General features: G+C 42.0%; 1 protein-coding gene across 1 annotated transcript in view; it reads left to right on the top strand.

Annotated features, from left to right (window-relative positions):
- Positions 1 to 7,808, top strand: part of KIF5C (kinesin family member 5C) — a 192,712-nt gene extending 184,904 nt beyond the window's left edge. The window contains exon 26 of the mRNA XM_006157647.3: positions 4,118 to 7,808. The gene's annotated coding sequence lies outside the window, so the exon portion shown is untranslated. The remainder of the gene's footprint in view (positions 1 to 4,117) is intronic.
- The last annotated feature ends 2,597 nt before the right edge of the window (positions 7,809 to 10,405 follow it).

Raw genomic sequence — 10,405 nt, 5'->3', positions numbered from 1 at the left:
GGGACAGCCCATGGCATGATAGTGAAGGTGGCTGAGTTCTTCATGGCCAACTGCATAGTTCAAGTCTCGGATCTGGTGGCTTGAGAAACATGCCGGGCATGTGTGCATGTGTGCCCAAAATCCTGAAAGGAGAAATGGAGAAGTTGTAGTTTGACTCTGATCCACGGGTGGCTTTCCCTCTGTGTGTGTGACTGTCTCTCTCCATTGAGCTCATGTGCCCTCTTGCAAAAGAATTTCTTAAATGGCATTAATAGCAACCTGTATGGGTACACGTAGTATAGTGATTGTAGGTAGAGGTGTGAAAAGAGCAGATGAAGCAAGACTGTAGGAAAAGAGGGCAGGAATAGCTGTTGGTCATGGTTGACAAAACTGTGAAACCAGCATTCTGAATAAAGAGAGCAATCATGGAGCACCTGGGAAAGTCACGTCCTCCCCGGTGCAGGAGACTGCTGGACTTCAATACTCCTTAACTTCATGTTCCGAATTTCTCAGAGTTACAAATCCAGAGCAGCTAAAATGGTTCCCCTGCAGCAGATTGTGCCAAAGCCCCTGTGAGATAAATCCACTTCTTTTCAGCAGTGATAAGTAAACTACAATTGGTAATTCTTATAATATGCGGATTGAATTGTAGAAAGGCAAAAGAAAAGATAAAACTATGTACTGTTTGGATTAAGCTTAAATCCATTGCAAGCAATTGCAAAAGCCAAAGTTGGGGAGAAATCTCTAAATACTTCTTGCAAAATCCTTATATAATTAGCTTCTTTCTTCAGTCTTCTCCACCCTTGTAAAGAAAGGTGATTGTATTTCCTTCTAAATCTGGTCACACATTGCCATTCTCAATTGCCATCTCCAGTTTGGCAGAACCAGTAGGTCCAGGACAGCCCAAGAGCAGGTCAATTGGTCCAGCCCCCTTTCTCAAGATGCGGGAGTAATTGCTTGGACCATCTAAGACAGGGTCAATAGAGCTGGGTTTTAAATATTCTCAAGATTCTCCAATCTCAGGAACCAGCAGTTAGCATAATGGCTATGTCGCTGGACTCCCACGTAGTCAACCATGGTTCGCGTGCCGGACCCGGTGGCTGAAAACTCACGCCGGGCGTGTGTGCGTGCATGCCCAAGATCCTGAGAGGAGAATGGAGGAGAAGGGATTGTGGCATGACCATCCCCCCTGGGGGATGATTTGTCGCTTTCTGTCTCTATGTCTCTCTCTGTCTAACGAGCGCACGAGCCCTATAGCGAAAAAAACCTCTCCAAAAAAAAAAAGATTCTCCAACCTCTAGGATCAAGCAGTCAGAAATGGCTTCTCTTGGGGCTAAACCATTTAACTTCAAAGTTTATATCCATGTTCTCTACTGAGTTTATTTGAGATGGCCCTCTAGATAGTGAGGAGTAGGGATAGGAGTATCCTGGTTGAACTCTGTTTCTTGGGCCTGCCGGAAAGGCTTTGGCAGACAGGCCTGTAAAGATCCTTAACTTAGGAACAACTTGATAATAGAGCAAGGCCTTTATTAGCAGAGCTCCTCTGCTTTCCCTTTCAGCAATGCATACCCCATCCCTGTTCTCCTCTCTCACTCTCTGTAAGGTAACAAAACTAAGCAGGTTGGGCCTCCTTTGTGGGCCCTGTCTTTTACAGACTATTAGCCAGAACATGCTGGATCTTGCACGTGGAGGGGAGAAGGGAATTTGAGTGAAAAGCCTTCTAGTGGAAATCGTGTCACTTCATGGTTGGCTGGAGTTAGTGGGGCCGCCCCGTGGAGTTTGTGTGTCTGGCTGTGTCAACATGGGTTGGCTGCAATCATTGCATCGAGCCATAATCCTCCAATGTAAGGTATGTGCCTGGCACCACCCTGCCTCCAGGCGCACAGGAAGACCATCTCATAATACCAGGAGGATGGCGTGCTCAGAGAAATAAGCCTAGTAGAAAGTGAAAGGGGGATTTCAGTGGTGGCATTCAGAAAGCATTCCTACTGGCTTTCATCTCAAAGCAGATTTTTAATTGACAACTATGACCATGCTTTTGGTGTCCCCCCCCCATTTCTGACCCTAAAAATGTGCACAAAATCTCGTCAGAAAGGCTAAATATTGAACATCCTTTCTCCAAGACAAATCATTCTCTCTGTGACTTCTAAAAATGAAAGGAACAAAATTACCATATAAGGTTTAGACCCTTTTTGGTTAAACAGCTTTGTAATTGAAGGAGGTTATATTATTGGAGTGAGAGATGGTAGTTAACAAATGAGTTATGTGAGCAGTTATCTTTTCTGTCAGGGAGGAGGTGGTATTCTTAAAAAGAATGTATTCTCTCTCTTGTCCTGCCCAGTTTCTGTTCTATATTTCTCTTCTTTTTTTCACCCACTTTGTTTTTATCTACTTCTATATATAATTTACAATCTGTTTATTAATATGAAATATGTGAGGTTGCTTGTAATATTATAACGTATAAATCAGAAGAGTGTAGAGAAAAAACTTAGAGGGCGAGCTAGACAGCATCGTGGCAGGAATCTGAGCTGTACCACAGTCGAGCACTAAATTTGGATGTAAGCCTTTCAGAGGGAAACCAGAAGGCACACAGTGTCAGGTTTTGGAATTCTTTTTAAATCAAAAGAGCCATTTGGTTTCTCTCAGTGTCTATCATATTTCCTGCACCAGGCAACTCCGCATGTTTCTCAAGGATGAGGCTCCACTGCCCTCCATGCCCCAGAACACCCGAAAGCTCTGCACAAAACCCACGATGAGATCACAGACAGGCCTGAGCCTCTAGCTGGCAGAAGGAAGCTGGTGGGTCGGCGTCTGCAGAAAGCTGAGCTTCTCAGGGTTGTCCAAAGGCTGTAAGAAGCCCTGGGCTGGCCTCTGACTTAGCACCAGATCTGATTTTCATCCTAGAGACTGGACGTGGCCAGGTGGACCTCTGGTGGGGAGTGGAGTGAAATGAAAGGGGTCCTCTACTGGACACTTCATTACCCCAGGAGGTGAAACACACCTTCCGGAACTGAGAACCTCCTCCTAGAGGAGCCTGGATCCGTGGCTGTGTCTTGCTATGGGAAATGTCGGTTGAGTTCTCCTTAGGGAAGAGAAAAACAAGTCATGTTACTCTGAATATTCCTAGCTTCAGAAAATAGTTTTGGAAGAGAACGTGGAGACTGTAGGAACTGAATGCTTAAAGCAAAGTCAGGAAGTAGGAGACTGTGTTGTTCAGAACGGGGGCCACTGGCCCCAGGTGTCTTTACAGCATTTGAAAAGTGGCTAAGTCTAAACTGAAATGTGCTGAAAGTGTGGAATATACACCAGGCCAGCTGCGGTAGTGCTGGGATAGCGTAAGACTGGGCAATGCTGGAAGCCATATGGGAAATCCATGGTAGGTTCCCAGGTTACCCTCTGCCTCCTAGGCTCGAGCACACGTGCCTGTGATCCTGGCTGGCTGGGCAAGCTGGGGGGCACTGTGGCATGGGATGTTGTTGAAGGTGCATGTTTTTCTCTCTGTCTCTCATGAAATAAGTAAATAAGCTTAAACATAATAAAATATATACCAGATTGCCAACACTTACTGTGGAAAAAAAAAAGAATATAAATATCTCAATAGTAACTGTAATGTAAAATATCTCAACATGTAATACTGATGATATGTTGAAATGGTATTTTTAACATACTGGGCTATATAAAGTATATTACTGAATTAATTTTACCTGTTCTTTTCACATTTTAATGTGGCCACTGGAAAATTTTAAATATGTGGCTTACATTATATTCGAAGTGAATAGCTCTGGTCTAAAGATCTAGAATAAAATTAAAAATTCTGCGCCAGCCCCTGGATTGTTGGTTAGGGCAGCTGGATCCCACATCACTGACCACATGGTTTGAGTCCTGGACCCAGCAGCTTAAACCCAGGTGGGAGGGTGTGTGTGTGCGTATTTGCCCAATATCCCAAAAGGAGGGAGAAATGGAGGAAAAGAGATTGTGGCATAACCATTCCCCATGGGGAAGGTCTCACTCTCTCTCTCTCTGTCTCCTTTCAGTGAGTATATGCTCTGGCTTTTTAAAAAAATTTTAAAGCTCTGAATAGTGAATTTACACCGTGTTCTCTAATGCCTGTGTTCTCTCTTTCGTTCTCTTTCAACAGATACGACTCCACGTAGCATGACAAGGACTACACTAATCACCAGTTCCTTTCTATTTTTCTTCTCCTACACAGTTTCCATTTCTTTTACACTTGCACCCCCGCCATCTGCAGTACACCAGTTCCAGGTGTTTTGAGCTGTGTAGAATTTCTGTGTGTACAGATGTGTGCTCAGACTTTTCTCTTTCTGAGAAATCGAAGGAGATTACTGAAGGTCCACTTACTTCTCAGAGCCATCACCACTGACTCGACCTCCGGGGCGTGGGGTGGTCTCTGGGCGGTCCCTGGAGCCTCCTCTCACAGAACACTGTCCCACCTGAACGCCCACACGTGCCATTCCCTGGAGGAGAGCAACCAAGTGCCGCGGAGGCAGTGATTACGCTCTGCCTCGACTGTCTGGTTTCCTGTAAAATAAACACATTACTTTATATTTTTAGGCAACAAAAAAGTGCTGCTATAGGGTACAAAATTTTCATTCTGAGCCTTTTTCCAAAACAGATTACCCCAAAGAAGCATTTTAAATATCCTGGTCACATCTTTGGATCTGTAAAATATACCTTTTAGTATGGCACCTGTTAAATGCAAAGCAAATTTCTTCAAGGCAGAAAAAAACAATCTGACAGTAGCAATGTAGAATTTGTTCATTCAAACACATCTATGTAAATGCAAAAAGTCATAAAATTCACCTCCGAGCTGCTTGCTACTGAACCTGCAGCAACTAGTCTCATCCGGCCTGGTTTGAACATGATTCCTTCCCAAGTGTCAAAAGTGCTGCAAAGCTAGAAGAGTAGAGTGGGGCCGCCCCTCCTCACTTTTTCCTCCCTGAATCTTCTGGAGCTTGCATCAGGGATGGACTTTTTCTCTAGGGAACCCTCTGGAGCTTGAGGGGCTATTTCTGAAGAATTCCAGCATCATTCCAGCAGTTGAAAAAGGAGGCCCTGGGGGAAAAGTCATTGATAACATTTGTGCCTGTCTATGAATACTTTTTTTTTTTAACTTATCACTGTTTACTGATGTGAATTCTTTCTTTGGCACCAAGTACATTTCATCTTCTTAGGCACAATCAGAAGATATCAGGATAGGGATGTTTTTGTTTTTGTTTTGTTTTGTTTTCTAGCTTTTGCTTTATTTAAATATTTGAATGTGAGGCTGATCAACCCTTCCAGTTGTGCATATTAAAATGGTCGATTTCCAAGTAGTAGAGTTTTCAGGGAAACTGATAAGGATTCTGTTCAATTGATCTTGTGTGCTGCTACTTGTTTTGACAAATTTGGGGGTAAGTCAATGACAGCCAAACCAATCTTACTGAAAGCACCCCTTCTGTCATCATGCATGCCCAAAATAAGTGAGCTGGCATTCTGTCCCTTGTAGCTGTTATGGCTGTGTGGGTCAAAGACAGTTCAAGAGTGTGTGTGTGTGTGTGTGTGTGTGTGCACGTGCATACATGTGTGTATAAAATGCTAAGGGCTGCACATTGACTTCTAACCTCTTGTAAAATTTCCCTAACAAAGCAAAGCTGCTTTTACTTAATTTATTTGTTAAATGTTGTACTTTGTTTATGTGTGTTTTGGTTTTGGGGGGAGTGGGGAGAGAAGACAACAAATTCTATCAAAGTATTATTTCATAAACATGACAATTTTGCATTCATTCAATTTTTTTCCAGTCATCGTGTCGCTAGTGTCTGCCCAATATAACTCTATGTCATCATTTGTGGTCTGATAGAACAGTCCTTGTAGGGCAGGTTTTGCAAACCTTATCAGGTAATAACATATGCCACAGATTATAACCTTGCTGTTAATATATTTGCCTCTGATTTTGGAAGTTAAAACATCGGTCTTCGAGAGGGTGGGCAGTTAATTGACATACCACTACTATCTGTTGCACAGTGGTATTACTTTGTATTTGGAAACTGAATGAAGGTCAGTAACTTTTTTTTGCCTCTCATGAATATCCATCATAAAAGTATGTTTCAGAATTTTTCCAAAGTAACTTTTCCCTGGATACCTCTTCTCAACTTCTAAAGAATTCCTTGGCCCTTTCATGTTTCAAAAGGAAACATTCACTTTAGTTCCATATTACTTGATCTCTTACGAGGGACCCACCAAATTCACTTTACTTTTATTCACAGAGAAAGTTGGCTTTGATGTCTCTTAAAGATAATTCTGCTAGTTGCTGATCAGCCAGTCAGTTCACCTAGCTCCGATCTTTATAGGACCTCTAATCTAATTTTCCTATACTGTGACTAAAAGGCAGCTATTGGAAATGATTATATGATATATTCAGTGGATCCTTAAATATTATTTTATATAACAAGCACATTATCATATCAAGACCATGTACTCTCTAGGCTGCTTTTTTAAAAAGCCACGTTTATGTGATTTTCATTTTTCTTAGACTATTTCCTCCTGTACTCTAAATGTAAAAACCACAATTCTGCACAGCCAAGCCTGTGATTATATTTTTTCATATGCTGCTTTTCACTAGTGTGTATGTGTGTGTGTATTTTCCTCCTCTCTGAACAATTTTATATCTCATGAAACTTCTTGAAAATTTACTCTTTGATGCTGTAAGGGAATAACCAGATGGTTCATACAGAAAAACTCTACCTGCAGGATGATGGCTTGCTAAATTAGAAGAACGCTGTTTGAGATTTATGTTTGAGAACTAAAATATACTTGCTTTAGTGTTGTATGTGTTACAGTCGGTTACTAGAGAATTCTCTGTAAATGTACCATCTCTTCAAATGCGGTACAACTTGCTGTTGTCGAGTGGCAGGTAGCAGACAGAACAAAAAGAGTGGGTTAAATGTCTTTTTGAAAATAGAGTCACATGATTAAGAAAATCAGAATTTATAGAAGTATTGGGATAATTAAAGAAATAAAAATGTTTGTCTAGATTGTAGCATGTAGTGACTTTTTGAAGCCCTAAAGTTCACATGAGGAAGTGATATTCCCATCCAAGATAATACATCTCCAGGACTCAGAGGGGAATGTAGCAGCTCCATGTTCCTATAGGAATAACTGATAGCAAGTAAAAGCTCTTCACAATCCCCTTTCGAAGTGCATTTTTTAGCAGGGCAGAAGACATCTGGACTCCAGCTAGGTGACAGATTAGGGAAGTTTTTCATTGGCCGGAGGAGGATTTCACTCCACTGTCTCACCCTCAGTATCTGGAGCAAGCAAAGGAACCATCGTAACATAAAATTGCTTCATTTAACACTAATGATTTAGACTTCTTTTCAAAGACTAAATAAGGGCCAGGTGACTACTGAAGGAAGCACCACTCCATAAAGTCTCCTTACTTATTTCAAAATCGTGTAGCAATTTTAAATACTTTCATCCTGTGCAGATATAAGGGGAATAGGGCATTCTGTAGAATTATACACGTCTAGTTTGTAAAGTGTGTCATGTGTACTGCAGATGGTGTTTTCAGGCTTTATGTATCTGTACAGTAGCTTTCATTAAAAACCGTGTGTGGACAACTCGTTTTGGTGATTTGAGGGGGAGATGGCATTTATATCAAGTAATCACGGTGTACATGTAACGAAAGATTTGGAAGTAGCCCTCTCCTGGCCTGTGGACATGTTGGTTATCTTCTAGATTCTGAAATGAAGATGTATGGCTACTCTGGCAGACTGCATGTTGTATAATTTGAAAAATACAAAAAGTGGAAAATAAAATTGAATTAAACTTTGGCTGCTCTGTTTTTCCTTTCTTGAGTCACACTGACGGCCCTCTCACTTACAGCCTCAGTACCTGTGTTTGGACGAGCCATTTTCTGGCCTCACAGAAGTTAGAGCAGCTGCTTGAATGTGTAGCTCATGCAAAGCCAACCTTGAACTTTTTTTTTTTTATTTTATTTGGCATGAATATCTACTTTTAATTTTTTCCATTGAAGAACTGCGAAATTTAACATTTGTTCTTTCAGCTCTGTTAAGGTAGAATGAAATAAGGTCTTATCAACTGTTTTAGAAGTAAGATTAAAGGGTCAGTGAGTGTTGCAGTGGTGGCACCACACTCTGATGCTGGGCTTACATGAGAAGGTCACAGGTTCTCATCCCAAGGCCTTCCGTATACTCCTGGTGCCCACATGCATGTGGAATCTGTGCTGGCTGGCTGGGGGGGGTGGGAATCGCAGCATGAGGACCCTGTTGGTAGCATGCTTGTCTCTTTTTTATGGAAGAAATAAGTAAACTCTTTTTTTTTTTTTTTTAGGTTTCTGCCATAGGGTGCATGCATAAGGTGAATCTCTCATTGAGAGACAGAAAGAGGAAAAGTGAAACCACTCCCTCCCCGAGAAATGTGGCCATGCCACAATCCCTTCTCTATTCTCATCTCTGATTTTGGGTGTGCATGCACATGTTCCCAGACTGATTTTTCTTTTTCTTTTCTCTTTCTTTCTTTTTTCTTTTTCTTTCTTTCTTTCTTTCTTTCTTTCTTTCTTTCTTTCTTTCTTTCTTTCTTTCTTTCTTTCTTTCTTTCTTTCTTTTTTTCCAGAGATTTTTGCTATAGGACGTCTTTCTTTCTTTCTTTCTTTCTTTCTTTCTTTCTTTCTTTTTTTTGAGAGATTTTTGCTATAGGACGCGTGTGCTCGCCAGAAAGACAAGAGAGAGAGAGAAAGCGAGAAATCACCCCCCCCCAAGAGGGAATGGCCACACTGCAATCCCATCTCCTCCATTCTCCTCTCAGGATCTTGGGCACGAACGTACACGCGCCCGGCATGAGTTTAAGTCACCAGGTCCAGGACTCGAACTGTGGCCAACTACATGGGAGTCCAGTGTCATAGCCATTATGCCAACTACTGGTCTCTTCCAGACTGATTTTCAAGCCACTGAGTTTGGGACTCAAACTGCGGTTGGCCATTTTGGAGTCTAGCACTGTAACCACCATACCACCTGCTGGCCCCAGTACGTAAACTGTTTTTAAAAGTAGGATTGGTTTAAAGTTCAATATATTAGTATATTAGCTGAATTTCTGGATTTCTCCTTGTCCAAGAAAGTTGCCTCTTCTAATGGTACATGTTAAGCATTGGCACCCTTTGTGAGTTAGAGCTGTGGATTTGATGAGAGGTTATTGTGGTTAATCCTCTTTTTGAGGATTGGGGTGTTTGTATTTGTTTAACCTTAGTTTTACCGATCTGAGATCTTCCTCAAGGACTCCAGGTTGTGAACCTAATAGAGAATAGCAATGGCAGTACACAGGCCTTCCCCCCTCCCCCAATCTTAAGGAGAGTTCCTGACCTTGGGTCACTAGAATCATGACCATGCATGGTATATTTTTTAAAAAGGGGGACAGACCACATTGTTTTCCCTGTAACGTATTTGGAGTTTTTGCTATAGGGCATGTGAACTTGCCTGAGAGAGACAGAGAGAGAGAAATTGAGAAATCACCCCTCGGGGGAAATAGTCACACTTCGATCCTTTCTCCTTCAGTTTCTTGTCGGGATTTGAAGCATGCACGCCCGTTTGCCAGGCATGATTTTTCAAGCTGCCAAGTCTGGTACTCGAGCTGCGCAGCTAGTCATGTGTGATCCAGCGCCTTAATTTCCACAACACCTGCTCAGTTGTGCATGGTACTATGTATAGAAAACATCCCCCTTCTTGTTCTGGTTTGATTAATGGTGCATTGAAGCCAGACAGTAAACCCCTTTGCCTTAATCAATTAAAAATGAAAAAAATGTATAGCAAATGAATGCTTCGTAAGTGTAATCGAGGGTGCTGCAAATGGTATGCTTTCAGGAGGTCTTCTCCATCTCGTTGAAACTTATTCTCCAAAAAGCTTGTAACAGGCAGTTTCCAGATGTCTGATTGTTAAAGCTGACTTAGGTAGTAAACTTGAAACATGGTGGATGGATATTCAGGCTGAAACCTGTTTAGGATGGGAAAATCGTCCTCTGAAAGAACTGGATTACAAAGTGAACACCAACCCCTGTGGGAAATGACTCTCTCTCTGGATTCCAGAACTCAGTGGCTCTGAGATGCAGTAGCTCTACACTGACAGTGGTGTTCTTTGGGTTTCCACAAGTCTTTCTTAAGGTTTCCTGTTCCATCTGGCTCTGAACTGTGCTGGGTTGTGCCTTGGAAGCTTCTAGGGAGAAAGTGGAACGGAAGCAATAACCCGCAAAGGCAATTACCAGTGATGGTATGTATTGGCAGGTTTAATTCTAGCATTCATGACAGGTCACGTCTTGTGATTAGACTTACATACGTAACACATAGAACAGAAACAGGAGATGTCTTGTGAGTGACGCATCAGATGAAAATGTAGGATCACTTGACAAAAGGTGTCCTGA

The sequence above is a fragment of the Tupaia chinensis genome, unplaced genomic scaffold (genome assembly GCF_000334495.1).
Source record: "Tupaia chinensis unplaced genomic scaffold, TupChi_1.0 Scaffold000549_1, whole genome shotgun sequence".
Classification (NCBI taxonomy): domain Eukaryota; kingdom Metazoa; phylum Chordata; class Mammalia; order Scandentia; family Tupaiidae; genus Tupaia; species Tupaia belangeri.
The sequence above is the reverse complement of the archived record's forward strand: the minus strand, read 5'-3'. Positions and strand labels throughout refer to the sequence as shown.